Source organism: Struthio camelus, chromosome 2 (genome assembly GCF_040807025.1).
Source record: "Struthio camelus isolate bStrCam1 chromosome 2, bStrCam1.hap1, whole genome shotgun sequence".
Lineage (NCBI taxonomy): Eukaryota > Metazoa > Chordata > Aves > Struthioniformes > Struthionidae > Struthio > Struthio camelus.
In genome coordinates, this window is record NC_090943.1 from 44,517,917 (window position 1) to 44,534,378 (window position 16,462).

At 37.2% G+C, this 16,462-nt stretch overlaps 1 protein-coding gene across 10 annotated transcripts in view; it reads left to right on the forward strand.

Moving 5' to 3' along the window:
• Window positions 1–16,462, forward strand: part of RARB (retinoic acid receptor beta) — a 336,226-nt gene that overhangs the window by 10,084 nt on the left and 309,680 nt on the right. The gene's annotated exons all lie outside the window — the stretch shown is intronic.

The window sequence follows — 16,462 nt, forward strand, 5'->3', positions numbered from 1 at the left end:
ATAATGGAGTCATGACAGTATTTCTGCTTTTTGAGATGTGGGCAAAAGATTCTTCTAACTCTCTTAGATTTGCTCTTATTCTAAGTTCTAGGGCACATTACGATATACTTACATTTTTCTTTTTGTATAGGGAGAAACGAAGGATTCTCTGTATCATACAAAGTCTTTCTCATTTGGCAGTAGAGTAGGAGATGGGCACGGTTAGTGAGATATCTGAGCAACACATTTTTATGGGAGCATAGTTTAAGATTAAGAGTATGTGCGGTCTCCAAACTGCCTAGTGAATATTTTGTATTTGGAGACAAATGCCAGCTGGCAGTGGTAAAGGTGTATAAGCTTATTCTGCTCATGGTAGCCAAAACATGCTCCCTGCTGTGTGTTTTTGGCAGCTTTGCACTGGCAGTATGTCTCAAATGCCAGTTGCATGTCCTCTTTCTTCCTCGTAAGTGCGTCCCGTAAGGCATGATTTAGCCTAAATAAGACTGCTTCCACTGGGCTCAATTACATATGGAAGGAAAGAGACTACATACTTTTGATAATCAAAGTCTTTCTGAAACACCTGTAGTATATTATTTCCACAGTGGGGAGGGGAAAATAGTGGGATAATAATGATGTCCTACTATAATCTGTGGCAAATTGGCCTTAAACTTCTGAAGAGCTATTGTTTCTTTGTTTTTTGGTGACACCAATTCTTAGGCGAGCTACACTGAAAAAAATGTATGTTTTATTTTCACTGAGAGAGCTGGGTGCAGTTTTGGGGCTAAAGTATCCAAATTTTTAAGTTTATTTGAATCTGTATAACTCTGTGGTCAACATATTGAACTAAACTTTAGGGTCTCAACATAAGCACCGCCTCTTAAATTTCTTATTTGTTGAAATGCTTTAAGTGAATAAGTGTCTAAAATAAGTATTGTATTTTATTGGGAAGATATCTGATTTATGTGTGGACAGCCTGACTTTTATAGTCAAGTATTACCAATGTGCTTAGCCAAATTACCTGAAGTAGTTGGTGAGTTGTGATACAGTGGATGCAAATTCTTAAGAATCCTAAAAAACCCAGTCTACGCTTCATTTGTCATTTTTATCGCCAATAACAGTGTAACAGTTTAAAAAAAAAAAAAAAAAGCAGGGATGGAGTGAGTAGGCAAAGATTTTGCCATTAAAGTGATAACAACAGGCTTTTGGGTACATTGCCTGAACAACTACATTCAAGGTAAAGTCAATCCTAGGGTGAGTAACCTGTGGTTGCAACCTGGGCTTAAAAATACTCCTGTAGTTAAGTTACGTACTGATTTTTCTTCCAGAAGGTCTTGCACCTCCTTTGTTTGCAAGAGATCGTGATATTTGGCAAGATAATAATTCTCAGACAACTGAAATGCCTTTTACTTTTCGAAACCAATGACATTCTGTTAAGATCTGGTAAGATATAAAAGTCTAAAAATCAATTTCTCTTTTCTCACTTATGTTCCTTTGGGAAAACGTTGGCAACCTGCCAAAATCACGGGCCTCTCCTAAGCTGGGATTACACAGCTGCTAAAGCAGGGCAGAGGAGCAGTACCACTCGTTAGTTTTGTGGGCACCATACTTCCCCACTTTTGTTGAAGCCTGCCTTCAGTAGCTGATTTAACATACTCATTATCCACTCGGCTTTCATAGAGGATATAAAAAAAACCTTCCTTCCTCAGGTGGAAATAGGGGAGCAGATAAGAAAGAAGGCCTTACTATGGCCTTCTCAAGCCCATGAGCTTACCTCAGCAGCCTGATCCTTACTGTTACGTAGCTTTCTCTCGCTGGCAAGAGGGACTCAGTTGAGCTGCTTTCGACTGCTGCTCTGAAAGGGGTGCAGCTCTTCTTGTAAGTTCTTTGTCGCATCTGTCAGCCCAAAGTGTCCTGGTTATCCAAGGGCATCTGAAATAGCACTGGGCATCTGTGTTTAGCTAAATGTCATGGTTGTTTGTGTTGTATGAAGTTGTGAGAGTAAAAGCTTGTTGTGATTGGTGATTGAGAAAGACTGGGGTGCAACATGCTGAAAAAGCATTTTAGAAAGTAGTTAGGGAAGTTAAACATTCAGAATTTATGAAATGTCAGATTTATGTTATTTTATTGAGTGCCCCTAGCTGATACAGAAAGAGGTCTTGCAACTAGAATTTTATCATTGAGCTCTTGAATTTGAAGACTATCATATTAAAAAAAAAAACAAAAACCCAAACTGTGTGTAGCACGGTCATGATATTTAGTAAGTAGCGTGAAGGTATTCTTGAGTGACTACAAGGTTCAGAATGTTCACAGAAGTCAGTATTGATGTATTATACACATGTAGGAGATAAATTCTTGAACCGATTCTGTTTAAATTCCACTTTAGCTAAATATGTTTGCATTATAGAAACTTAATGTCAGTTCAGAGCTGCAGTAAGTAAGCATACGTAACATGATTGAGTTCAGTGAAGTTTTTCTCATTTATGCTAGCATAGAATTCTGCCTCTAATCTAAAAGCAAATTCTCTGAAAGTTCTGCCAACACGGCTTTGTCGCAGAACAGCTTTGAGGTTTGCTAGCAGTGTTACTTTTGCACTGTAGGAGCAGCTCTACTTAACACAGCAAAGTAGTACAGTCTTATTTTTAAACTGAAAAATAAGTGAAAACCTGTGTAGAAATGGAAACTTTCTTGAATGCCAGATTATAACCAATATACTCCCATTAAAACCGAAAGGACCACTCTTGCATCTATCTTCATAGCATTAGGAGGTTCACAGTGTGGGGAAATAATGGAAAAAGTGAGTGCGAGAAAGACACAGGAAATCTGCCAATATCCCTGTCTTTTAAAATGAATTGTTGTGAGCTAGTTGCTGAGATGTTTTATTGCAGATATCTGATTAAATCTGACTTCTGTTATGACTAGCTAGTCTCCATTAAGAAATGCTATTCTATAGAAAAATGTATATGCTTACATATTCTCAATATAAGCATTTTCTAATTTTATTTAAGAAGTTTGGTTCCTAAACAGATCCCCTCACTGTCTTGTCTGCCTTCTTACCTCTCCCCTTTTCTTAATAACTTTTAAAATTTTTACTTAGTGTAAACTAAATTTTAAAAAGTTATTCCAGTGAGATGTGAGTGACAATAGATTCAGAGGCTTTTGAGAAATACAGTAGTCAAGAAGCGATTGGGTTTGTTCTAAGAGTATCTTCCTCAGACATGAGCTCTAGTAAAAAAGGGCCAAATGCTTTGCCTCTAGCAGCAGTCAGGTTAGCTGAGGGTTTTGAGAGGAAGCTCTGGTGATTTCAGGCAGCAGCTGACTTTTAGGTTGTGTGAAAAGGATACAGCAGGTACGTTATGATCTCATCATTCCCCCATGAATGGGAGGCAGAAATTTGCATTATTAATTGAGAGAACTTTCTAAGTGGGTCTCACCTAGAGTCTCAACTTGATCTTGAACTGAAGTCTGCAGAGCAGTTACAGATATGAGTGTGATCAAGCTGAGCTTTCGAAGTATGATTAATAATAAAGGAGACATCGGTCTCCATATAGCATTTTGGAACCATATTCAGCCAGCTAGTATCGATTAACAAGAAGTTTAGTAAGACCTGAGATGCTCACTAGTCCTGATAGCTGGACAGTTGTTCTTGATACTCCACTGGACAGCTGCAGTCCTGCAAACTGCATAGGGATAGCATACTGCTTAGTACGGCTCCTGGTGTGCTTGACAGTAAGTGGTTTGTAGAGCAGTGCAGCTAGGGGCCATTGCACTGTTGAGGCATGGGATTTTATCACCACTACCTGGCAGTGTACCTGTTAGGGAATGCATATTCTTTGAGGCTAAAGCTGTTTGTAGGATTACAATCTAGTAGTACAAATTTATGGTGGTCTGATGAACTGTCTTTCCCGAACCTTTTCTTTCTCTGTATCTGAGGATCTGGGTTTTACAACCCTGTAGCCAGCTTTGTAGTCTGCAGAACAAAAGCCTTAGAATTCCTTGGCTTTTATATGTGGAACTGAATTCACCTTGGGAAATCTGCAGTTCTTTTTAGACTGGAAAATGAGCATGTTGTATTCATGTTCTGAGTAGGTATCCCGTTAGGTCAGATGGCAAATTCTGTGTGTAGGCCTCCTGCTTTTTATATCCACACTGCTTTTGGTGGAGTTGTAGTACTTTTTCTACTTGCATGTATGTCTAATATTTACCACTTTTCCCTCGGTAAAGATGGATCTTCACCTTATACTTGAAAGGAATTGACAGTCTTCCTCTGCACGCTCTTAGGAGGGCATGGTCCACCCTCCTATCCTGAAGTACCTAGATAGGGATCTTGAACTGTAGAAGTCTCATCGGTAAATGATAAAGCTTTCCATACGTTAGCTTTCTTTTTTTCTGAAGTTTGAAATGACCTGCACCTTTTAAGTTTTTGGAAAGAAGATGAAGATTATTTAAAGGCATGAAAAGGCAGTTAGGCAGTGAGCTCTCACTGACATGAGTAGGAGTTTGGTACATAACTCCTATTTGTATCTTTGAAACGATCTTAAATTTTACTTGCTGAGTACAGTGGGTATTTAAGGAGGTGGCAGAGAAGCTACTTTCTACCATTTAGTTCTGTAATTATAAATACACTGACTTTGTTATGAGAAACATCAGATAATAAGTCTTGGTGATGGTTAAGTTAATTCACTTTTAGAAGTTCAATAATTCATCTAAGAAGTGTCAGCAGCTGGCTCTTGTTAATGGTAAGCCTTTCATTTCTGTTAAATCAATTGTGAATAATAGAATCCTTCAGAGAAAAATGATGAAGTAAGCATTGATTTCCAAATTGGGTGTCTGATATTGGAGCATTAATAAAAGCTAGAGCAAGCAGGCAACTAGTACCTAATATACTCTGATCACCTAAGTAGTAATCGGGGAAAATCAATGATTTTTGTGTATGATGATAGATCTTTTAACATTTCACCTGCCTCCATTCATCATTGTGTCTATAATTTCATTTTTATAAATGTTTTGATTTTTTTTGTTTTGTTTTATAGTATGCATTGAATCAAGCATTTACTGTCAAGCTTTTGTGAAATAGAAATGCCTTTGCCATGCTCTCTACAATTTACTAGCTGTCTGTCTGACTGTTTTAGGGCTTTCTATAGTAGTGGTCAAAGGAAGATCTGTGTATTTCCACAAGAAGTTAAATCTTCTTAGAGGAATTCCCAGTAGACTTCATAGAGACATTTATTAGTATCTCTTGTTAAGGTGTGGGGAGCTGTATTTCTTACTTGGCTGTGTTTATAATCAGTTTCACAGGTGTGTCATTTCCAGTTAGGATAGTAAAGCTCCATCAAAGTGAAAGAATTGTGGACGAAGTATGTAATCTCTTTCCTTCCATATGTTGAATGCCTTCAGAACAGTTAGACTCTGGGCACGACTTCCCCTGCAAAATTTTCTTGGGAGTGCTCCCCAGCTAATACCTATCAGCTGAAATGTACCTTGCTTGAGGCTGTATTGTGTTGTTGCAGAGGGCCACAACTGTCTGGATGTGTCAGAGGAGGAGAGCAATGCGCAATGCTCGCACAGCTGGATTCTGACCTTTGGTGGCTTTAATGTAAAGGACAAAAGTTTTGGTAGCAGAAGCATTAGTGAGTGATTTGAGTAGAGAGAGGATGAGTTCAGGGCAACACCTCCAACCAAAGCCATGGGTTTTAGTACATGGGATATCTATGTGGGACTACTTTAGTACGTGGGACTTCCACTCTCAAGCTCAGATTCCCTGAGTGTTTGTAATGCCTTACGGAGATTTCAGGATTTTTATTCCCTCCCCCACCTCTATTTCAAGGCTAGGGTCAGTATCTTTGTTAAAATTGTTAGGTACTGGCTTTTTCTGTCCAGTATTGTGCTTAGCAACGATCCAATTTTGTTTAAAGCTATATAGAATTTGTATGGAAAACAACATACAGTGAAATCTAGTACCTGTTGAAGTCAATGGGAGTTTAGGAAAAAAATGGACCAGGATTTGGCCCATAAAGCATAGCAAGAAAATTTAACAGTTATAATAAAACTCTTAAGGCAAATAAAATGTTCCAGCAGGTGTTCATAAATGTGCTTTATGCTCATAGACTCTGTTAAATGTTAATACTGAGGTCCTGCAGAAGCTACACATAAGGATTCTATGAAGGAAGCAAATGTCTGTTAAATGTGCTGTGCAATATTGTAGCAAAGGTGGGTGGCAGTGCAATGCCACGCTACCTATTAGACTGAAATATGAAAGCTATTAGAGATTCTGCTGAATTTTCATTTTGTGAAGGAGTAGTTTTCAAGAGAGAACATATCATATTAAAAAAAAAAGCCACGTGTTGTGCAGAACTAGAAACGTCTTTGTCAGTGTATGCACTTTTCATGGATGTATGCAAAGCATACTGGGGACGTTTGCTAACATCCTATATTAACAATATATTTAAAAAAAGACAGTGCTTGGATGGAAAATAATAGATGGAAATCAGCTATATTATATCAGCTAATTTCCCTGAATTAGGGTTTTTTTTTTTTTTTTTTATGCCTTAGACTAACCCATAGGCAGAAGTGGTAGCACAACCCTAAGTATGTTGTGAGGATAATAGGTGTTGGCAGATTTTAGATTTAGATCTGTCTTATGCGAGCTCTTAATATCTGTTCCACCCATCACTTCACCATCAAATCTCTTTTCAGATAAATTAAATTGGCACAGTGAGGTCCATTTTAGATTTTCAGGAGATTTTTGCTCTTACTCTTTCCTGGTTTCCCAAGAAGCGTTTGTTTGCCTTCTCAGCAGGTTTTTGCAGCTTGCCCTGAAAGATGGTGGGTTTTACTGACTTGGTTTCCTCTAGTAGTTAATTTCATGAGGGTTTAGCTCAAACCCATGGGACAAAAAACATCGGTGTGTACTAGAGTCAGTTCCTAAAATGACACCATGAATACCGCAGTTTTTGTTAGAATGGGTTTTGTTGGTCTTTGGTTAATTAACGGACTGTGTTATTCTCTCATCAGTGCTCGTCAATTGTGTTACAGGATGAAAGCAACCACCTATGACAAACATACTGTCTGAGCTAACTTCTTAATTTTCTGTGCCAAAGGAGAACACATAAGGTGGTTGATTTAGTTTGGAAAACCTTAAAACTGCTGACTGCTGGGAGGTCTTTCACATGACTTTTAGATATCTGAAGTTACGAAAATTACCTTGTATCACGTACTGTTATTAGAATGTCCATGTAATATCTGAAAGACCCTTCCACTGTTGCTTCAGTCTTGTTCTCAAGTTGCTGTTCCCAACAGTGATGGCTCTGACGTTTTTTAGCTGGTGGGGATCTCAGAAAATGTACTTCATTCCACCTTGTTGTAAAAAGGAGAGTTGAAGCATGCACTTACACCATAAATTCTTATCGCTTGTAGTTTCATAAATGAAATCACAGGACTACCCGGATGGTGGGACCTTCTAACTTTCCTGTCTATAGTAGTGCTGGACTACTGTGCTTATGAATTTTCAGAGGCAAGGCTGAACATCACTGTCAGCTGGCAGAATGCGAGCTACAACACGTAGTAGACTTTTTCTGGTAATTCTTCCAGGACAAGGAAGCCTAGTGTGGCGGGGAGGAGGGGGAAGACTAGGAACTGCTTTTAATCAAGTGGAAAATATGGCAGTACTTCTCTTGTAAGTTGCGGCACTCCTAAAATAATGACATTCATGCGTAACTTTTAATCCTTGCAGTACATTACAAATGCATTGTGTGAGAATTACATGTTAATTGAGGCCATTATTTCATGAGTGGACTATTTATGTAGTAAAGTTATTTGAAGTAATGGGCCATGAATGCTTTTTGTTTATTAACTTCGCCAGTGCTCATTCTTCTGTATCTTTTCTATCACAGAGCTGTAGTTTTGAAATGGAAAGCTATCCAGTGACATTAAGAGCTGCAACATATTCGACATGTTACTTATTAGTAATGTATTTTGTTGATTTTAAGATATGTAAAAGCAAAGTTCCAAAACCTTTGGAAGATTAAGCTTTCAGGTGACCTTCCATCTGAGCACGAAAGAAGAATACAGAAGAAAAGGATATATTTTTCCTTTGTTTAAAACTTGGTTGATTCAGGCACATAAATGGTCCCCATTTTAAAGACGGGAAACTGAGGTAAAGAAAATTATTTACTCTGTCTGGGGTTGTGGAAGGAAGTCTGGCAGACAAGGAAATTAAATTGAGATCCCCTAAGTGTCAGGCCAGCTCCATAACTACCAGAATATCCTTCCTTTCTTTTCAAAAATGTCTATGGCAGAAATGTACAGTGAAGTTTATATTTTGTAGAGTTTCCATAGAACTGCTTTGTGGCCCTGAGGGTGTGAATTTCCACAATTTGTATAAATTCATCACCCTTTGAAGCTGAGAGTACTGTATCTGTTATTAAATCTGGAAGAAAGAGAGTGTCAAGCCAACATACTTGTAATAATATTTTGGATTTCCTTCTTTAATTGTTTAATGGAATTAATATGAACGTTTTAGCTATGAAGTTGGACAGCTGCAGCAGGATGTGATTTAACTAGCTTTTCTCCTTTCAACGCATTCTGGCAAACTTTACAATATGCAATGTTTTATAAAAGTCCCATTTATCTGTCATGTAATTTTCCCGCACTTCCTCCATTTCCAGTTATTTACTCATTGTTTTTTAAAAGGCCAAGTTTAAATTGCTCCTCAGTTCTTGGCTATGATAAAATGCAATGAAAGGCAAAATGTTGCATGCCTTCTTTTCTCTCATCAAAGATGAGGGGACTTTTGCATGAGCAATGGCCTCTTGTGTATTGCCCATCTGATGAACTGCAGAACTAAGTGATGCACTGTGTAGTTGCATCTCTCTGTTCAAGTACATTGAATCTTGTTCATTGTCATGGTTTTTTATATACTCTGAGAGAGCATTTTTGCATTTTTCAGTCTTTTACTTGTAGTGTCAAAACTTTGCAAATGCTTTTGCCTGAGTAAGAAAAACATCAGAAAGTTGCTCACGCCTCCATGCTGAACTCTCATTTTCTAGTAAAAACTGACCATTCTGCCCTGCTGCCTGTTTATGATATTTGGTAAGCATTTATCTTTCTTTGATGGTGCATTACAGTGCATTTAGGCTCTGGACTTTCACATGAATACACATGAATACAGCAGAAGGAGCTAACTGCTTTAAGGCGGGGGGATTTTATTTATATAATAATTGGATGTTAATAAGCAGTAATGTGGAAGGAATTATATAGAGACTAGTATAAGACAGTTTAAAGGGGTTTAAAACTTTTGGGTTAACCTGGGTTTTATGGCGCTCTGACGGTCACCACAGCATGCACTGTTTTATGCAGTCCTGGGTATAGCTGTTCAGAGAGCAATGGTCATAGTGAAGTCCTGGTGAAATCGGTTGCTGCATAGGACAGCTTCACTGTGCTAAGCCGTGAATTCTGCCTGTAGAACTGGGACAGGGTTGGACACCCTAGTAAATTATGAAATTAAGTATTTTCAAACTGATAAGATGCTATTCTGTACTTGTTTTGAAGTAGAGTATGGTGTCCGGAATTGCTTACTTGAGAAGGCTTAAAGGGCTTTTGCAGGCCAGCAGCTACAGAGTCTAGACACAGCTGACTTTTGCAAGAAAAGAACTGCAATAAATAATCACTTAAAAAAAAAAAAGTCTGAATGAAGTAAAGTTTAATTTATTCTAGATGATTAAAAAAGTCAGCTGTTTACCATTTTAAAAGAAGAATTCATAATAAACTCATCTTTCAAGATAAAAGCTTTCAAGCAAAAAACCATATTACACCACAGATACCAATTACTGTGGTTTCTTAATATGCTTGTGTTTTTTGTTTTTACATTTATTAAGTATTTAGAAGTTCAACTGTAGATATTTTTAATCAAAATCAGAATTTTTTCCCCAAATGGGTGATTACATCATTTGCACATTTATATTGTAAGACACTTTAACGATATAAGCATTTTTTCATTTAGACAGCAACCATAATAAATTGAAATAAAATTCAGCCTTGATTGATGTTCTGTGTGTCATGTACAGGGCAAGTCCCATCTATTAAATGTGGTTTGCCAAGGCAGCAATATTAGTAGCATTTGAATGTTTTTCTTATTAAGGAGAAAAATGGTCAGCAACATCAATACCGTCTGCTCCAAAGACCATGGTAAATGGAAACTGCCTGCAGCACATTTGAATTCCTCACTGTATTTGGGATGAAGGTATGATGCAGGCAGTGAGCTTTTTTATTTCTTTTTGAAAATTAGGATAGACTATTACAGTTCTTAGGATGAAAGAGAGAGGCTGATTACAACATAATGGAGTGTACCATATTCATCTCTTTGAAATATGACCTCACTCGGCCTTTTCCATTTTACAATCGATTCTCTCATTCCCTTAATGAACCTGTGCGTTCATGAGTCTTCCTTGGAAGTATGCACATGAAGTATTATGGTAGCAAAGAGTAATTGTCTGACAAGCAAGTGCAAGTAAAGTGTCTCTCTTGTAGTCTTGTTCAATAACGTTATGGTCTGTTAATGCATCACATCAGGTACCATATTGTTTTGTTAAAAAAATATGGAACGATATTTTTGTTACCTTGCCTTTTTTCGAAAAGGGTAGGTTTTGAAAATTTGTTTAATATTGTCTTGCTTTATTTCTTTACAAAAGTGTACATGTGTGTAAGAGATGAGCTGTCAGAAAGGTACTCTTACAAATTCAGTGCTCTCTTATCTGATACTGAAGAGAATGTGGAGAATTACTGGAGATACCATAATTTCGAGGATGTTACTTGTAAAGGATCAACTAAATACCTAAGATTTGACTTTTAAATCTAGTCACTTCTTTTGTCTATAGATTAGGTGTAATAAGATAATACAGTTAATTATTATGTTGTATGTTTATATATATATATATTTGTATATTTTGTTATTTATACATATATGAAATAAACTGTAATGAACTAAAAATACAGTTCTACACCATATGTATTGGTATAGTATCTAATCATATACATTGTTATAGTATATACCCCTACACATATATGTATATATAAAATATAGTGCCTATTGGCTTTTCCAACTCACTACAAAATACAAAGCCTCCCGCTAGGTGATACTCGCAAATACACAACAGTATAGATTGCACCCGGGATCACAGTACAAGGAGACCGCTCACTACGTTAACATGTGTTAGAGACCCCCTGGAGATGAACTTCTTAAGAGCAGGACGCGTTGGATAAACTTCTTGCCCCAAACTTGCCTTAGTCACAGAACTGCAAAAAAAGATTGTGAGCTTGTTAGAAACTGCCGAGGAGAGTCAGCAAAAACTTACGGAAAGATGCTGAGACCAAACCACAGGCGAAATAAACCACACAGAAAATTTGCAGAAGTTTGAAAGCATTTAGAATGACAATTTCATTGAAATTCTGAGCATTTTGATGTATCACCACCAGCACTGATCTGATAAAAATGACCATGAAATAAAGATTGAGCTTGGAGAGAATCAACAATCCTGTCTGTTATGTCAAAAAGATAATTCATCATGTCAGAAGGCAGTGTTTCCTTTTGATTAGGCCAAAGCCAGTGTCCTAAAGTGTGAAAATTGCCTCGAGAACAGCAGACCTGTTCTGGTCATGAACTGTTACTCGTGACCAATGATAAGAAATAAGTAAAAATAAGGTTCATTTTGGAAAACTTTCTCATGATAAATATAAAAACGAAGTTTTGGATCACATTAGACATTTTAACAATTGTTTATTACTTTGGAAGAAAAAAAGACCTTTGCAAGTCTTTTAAGCAAAATTAATTATGTATTAGTTTTTTTTTAAAGCAGACGCTCTCCTTTTTAAAACATATCTTTCACTTTTCATAAAATTTTTGTTCCGGATCGGCATTATCCAAGTTACTCATTGCAAACATGTCCATAGTTACTCTTTCAGTTTGCACTTCTGTAGTCCAATAGAGCAGGTTAAGAGGGTCTTTATTGTTCTTTAGCAGTTTTGGTTTGGATTAGCATAACTGATTCCATACAGGAGGAATCAGTCCTTTCTTTTTTTTTAATGGAAAACTTATTTGGCACCCCCACCCATGCTCGCATACTTTTTTTTTTTTTCCTCCTTTTTGCTGTTTGTTTTAGAAAAGGAACCTGCAGCATGCTGGTAAGATGTTACATTATGGTTAGGTTCATCTGCAACATAAGCATTCAGCTAAAAACTGATTATTGGAGGGGGGCAGGAGGAGGTGTAGTAGCTATTTTTTAAATGTGAAAAAGAAAAGCCTTGCTGGCAAATCACATTTTTCCTTATTTGGGAAGTTGTGGCCAGGGCGGTTGAAATTCAATCAATGTAATCCATCCAGTTTATTGTCATTTCTTTTTCCTGTGCTTGGCATTGCTTGCAATGAAACAAGACTTACAAAGAGGTTGGTCATACCAAACACAACTGTACTTTGAGGTTGCGCAAGAAGCCCCTCTCATTGATTCCATGCAATAGAAAACCTCCTTTGGTACGCTGATGTTTGTATCCGCTTCAGGACGTAAGTAGTTCTTGTGTGTTTCTGTAATGTTTCAGCCTCTTCGTTCTCCCTTCATTTACGTGGCATACGTATTCTTCTGTCTTCAGCTAGTGCTCTGCATCTTCCATATATGAAATGACTGCATCCCCATTCAGAGGGTATGTATGCAGTGAGGGTATTTAGGTATGTGCTTGATGATTAGACCAAAGCCTCAACTGATGTCACTGAAATTGAATGCACATTTATTACCTTTCACGAATAGGAATGGATTCACGTTGAAATGCCTTTGAGTAATGAGGAATGAAATGGTCCGTTCAATACCACATTGTGCACTCTTCAGAGGACTTTGGGGTATTTTTTTAACCTATGTTAATGATGAAGAAAAGCGAACTGCTTGCTTGTTTGCATCTGATCAGAACCATATTATAGTAGATCTTCACAAAACAGTGACTGTAAAGGATTAGCATCTTTGTCCTGAACAACTACAGACCTGTGACTGGACAGCTTGCTGGGAGGGCAGCATGAAAGCCTGATCCAGAGCCTGCTGAGTTACAGCGATGTGTTATCTAGTGTTATTTAAGCAGACTAATGACGGCTTTTGATTAAGATCCATCTTTCACAAGATTCTCATGTATTTAACGATTCACACTTGAGGTCAGTAAATATAGGAGATAGAAACAGGAGTACAGGAAGTTGATAGACAAGAAAAACTATCATTTTTCTACAAAAAGATTTAACAATGATGTTCAAGAGTTAAATGCACAGACTTTCTTATTGTCAAATATCTTTTCAGCATCTTATCACTCTTTCTAACCTTAGCCATTTAAAAATACGGTTCTTCTGACCTCATTTTTTTTTAAAGTCAAGGTTAAATTAAAGGTAATGCTTATCTGATTTTTGAGCTTATAAGGTTCATGCATTTTCAGGTTTTTTAATCTGAGAAACCTCCTTTAGTTTTTAAATAAAATTGAAATGCTTTTGTAGCAGCAGTATGACAAAAACTGGACACTACTAAGTTGGCAGTGCATTGGCAATTCATTAAATGAAATATGAAGGAACGATTTACGGTTGTAAGACAGTACAGTGAAGAAAAGAAGCGACGTACTTGCAGTCATCTCTGTTTTACATGCAGCATTTACCATATTGATCCACTGTAGAAAAGAAATAATTTATCATTCTCGTTCTAAAATTTTCAGTTCAGATTTGCTACTCTTGAGCATTTTATGATGACATGGTCTACAACTTAAGTTATTGGGCTACTTTGCTTACCTAGTTTCAGTAATGATTGTTAGGTTATTACCTGCTATTGTTCCGATACTTTGAAGCTTGTGCTGATGCTGAAGATTAGGGAGGTAAAATATTTTGCCTCCTTCCTAGATATATTCAGATGCTGTGTTTATAGCTGTGGAGATCAATGCTATTTTTGCTTTAGAAAGCTGTTTCTTAAGATAGAAACGACCATTTGATACTGTACTTTTAGAAAAAAAGGACATTCCCACAGGAGTATTTCCAAATTATTGATTCTGATGATTTTAGATGGAAGCACAAAAGCTGAAGTAAACGAGGACAAAGTGTTTTTAAAAATGTGGAAGAAATTCAAAAAGAAAAAGGCATTGAGAATGGAATATAAATGTAGTTCTCAGTGCTAGAAAATCATGTCTGACCCATTGGAGCAATTTCTTACTGAAGGCTAACTGCATCCTAGTGTGCCAAAGAACTTTCTAAAAATCACAGAAATTGAAGTGCTTTCTTTATACAATTTAAGTACCTTTGTGAGCTGACATTTAAATAGATGTAGCTTTTGTGGGATGCATGTGAGCTCTTAGAAGCATTACAGTTTGCAGGCTTTTGAGGTTATTTGAGTGCCTTTTGGGACAAATGCTTTTTCAGCAATAGAAGTGAATTTCACTGGTATACAGTATTTCAAGCTGCCTCACTTCTGGGTTGTCCCACTTAGGATTGAGAAGGAAGAAGATATATCAGTTGTTGGTAGGAGCAGCCAAACGGGCTTAGTGAAATATTTGAAAATTTAATGATTCTCATCAAGGCACAGTCTCTCCTTTTCCTTTCTAGGTATTATTGCTGCCTATTACGATGTTCCACTGTATTCTATATAAAATCTGTTGCAGTAGAAAGTGCAATGTTGCATCACAGGGTGTCTGTGGCCCTTTTCTCCTTCAAGGTAAAATCTTCCTAGGAAGAAGAGGCAAAGAAAGGAAAACGAGTTTACAGACTGTGATAGTTTTTTGTCTAACGAATATCTGTACAGCTAGGTCCCATGAAGAAGATGAAACAAGCTAAAACTAAAACAGATTATTCTTCTGTGTTAGAAGGAATTAATACATATACATTTTTCTTGGACTTTTAAAAGTTCTCATCCCCAAATGATACCCTATAAGAAACTTTTAGAAGTGTTAAATAGAGAGGCTTGAGGCAAACCTACTGGAACTGTTCCTGCTACAACAGGAGTCACGTAATGTAGCTTACGGTTTTGTAGTCCTCAGTGGTGTGTGGCATGCTCAGAGACTCAGGCTGTAGTTTGTATGTCAGATGCTGTTCCTCACAGACTAGGTCTCGTCCAGTGTCATGTCCTAAACTTTCCCTCTCTCTTATGCTTAATATTCCTACTTATATGTGTTTTACCACCTTAAGTCTTGGAGGAGCCAAATTCTCTGTGGCTTGTAGTGGGTGTCTGTCTTGCACTGGAAGGATTACAGAGCCCTCTGCATGCACAGAGGAGGGTACTAGCACCAGTGAATCATCCTATGGGTTCATTATGTCCCTCCTCTAGATTAGAACTGGCTACAGAATAGGAAGCCTAAAAAGAAGCCAGTGCATTGGCAACTTGGACATCAAAGAAAGTGAACTGGAAGGTATATTAAATGAGTAATAGGGTGAAGGTTGCTAGTATTGCTGTTTAACAATAGTCAAAAAAAGTAAAGAGATGGTAGAATTTATGGGCGACAAAATGAATTAGAGAAAGGCTGACAAACTAGGGTCTAGCAAAGCTCAGCAAATAGGCGCTGTGGTGGCAGATGCAAATCGCAGCTTGCAAATACAAGTAAATATCTCCAGAGTCCATAATTTGACCTAATTGTGTGTTGCTGAATATTAGATTAACTGCATTTGCTGCAGAAAAGGCCAGCAAGTTACGCTTTTTTGTGGCTCTCTTTAAAACAAACAAACAAAAACACAAAAAAACACCAGAAAAACCCAAACAGGTTGTCATTTGATTAACACGATAGAATTGCAGAAAATCCTGGTTCGTAATTACCACTGGTTTACATCATATTGCTTTATAGCAGGAATGGAACATTTTGTTCTGCATCACTGGGGAAAATGCAGTAAAAATAGAGAAGGACTACAGAACGATCAGATATGATTAGCGACATTGGAAAGACTTCCTTATGACGAAGTACTGAAAGAATTAGAACTAGCTTAGTTAGATTAGAGGATGAGCAGTCGGTGGGGTGTGTGTATAAATAAATCGTATGCTTTAACTTACAGCAAGAATGAAGAACTACATTGAGAGGCAATAAATGGAGATAACTGATTGAAAGAGGGTTTTTTTTGGTACAATACTTGATCAACTTTGGGAACTTTTGGTAAAATAGACGTCTCAGTCTGTATGGATAAATTCAAAAAGAAGAATGGACGTTTACATGAATAATCCTAACTTGCACATTAACGTAAGTTAGGATAAAAAAAGAAAACCCTTGTATTTCAAGGCATAGTTATAGGAAAAAAAACATTTACTTACGGGCAGGTAATATTGTGCATTGCAATATACCTTTCTTCTCTGTATTACTAGTTACTGTTTGGACCAGAGATTTGATTAGATGGACTGCAGATCTTGTTAATCTGATACATCCATTTTGATTGCTGTTTTTTCTAACAGTCTTACGTTTTTATGCATCTCCAGTGCAACAGAAAGTATGTGATTCTTCTGTGAAT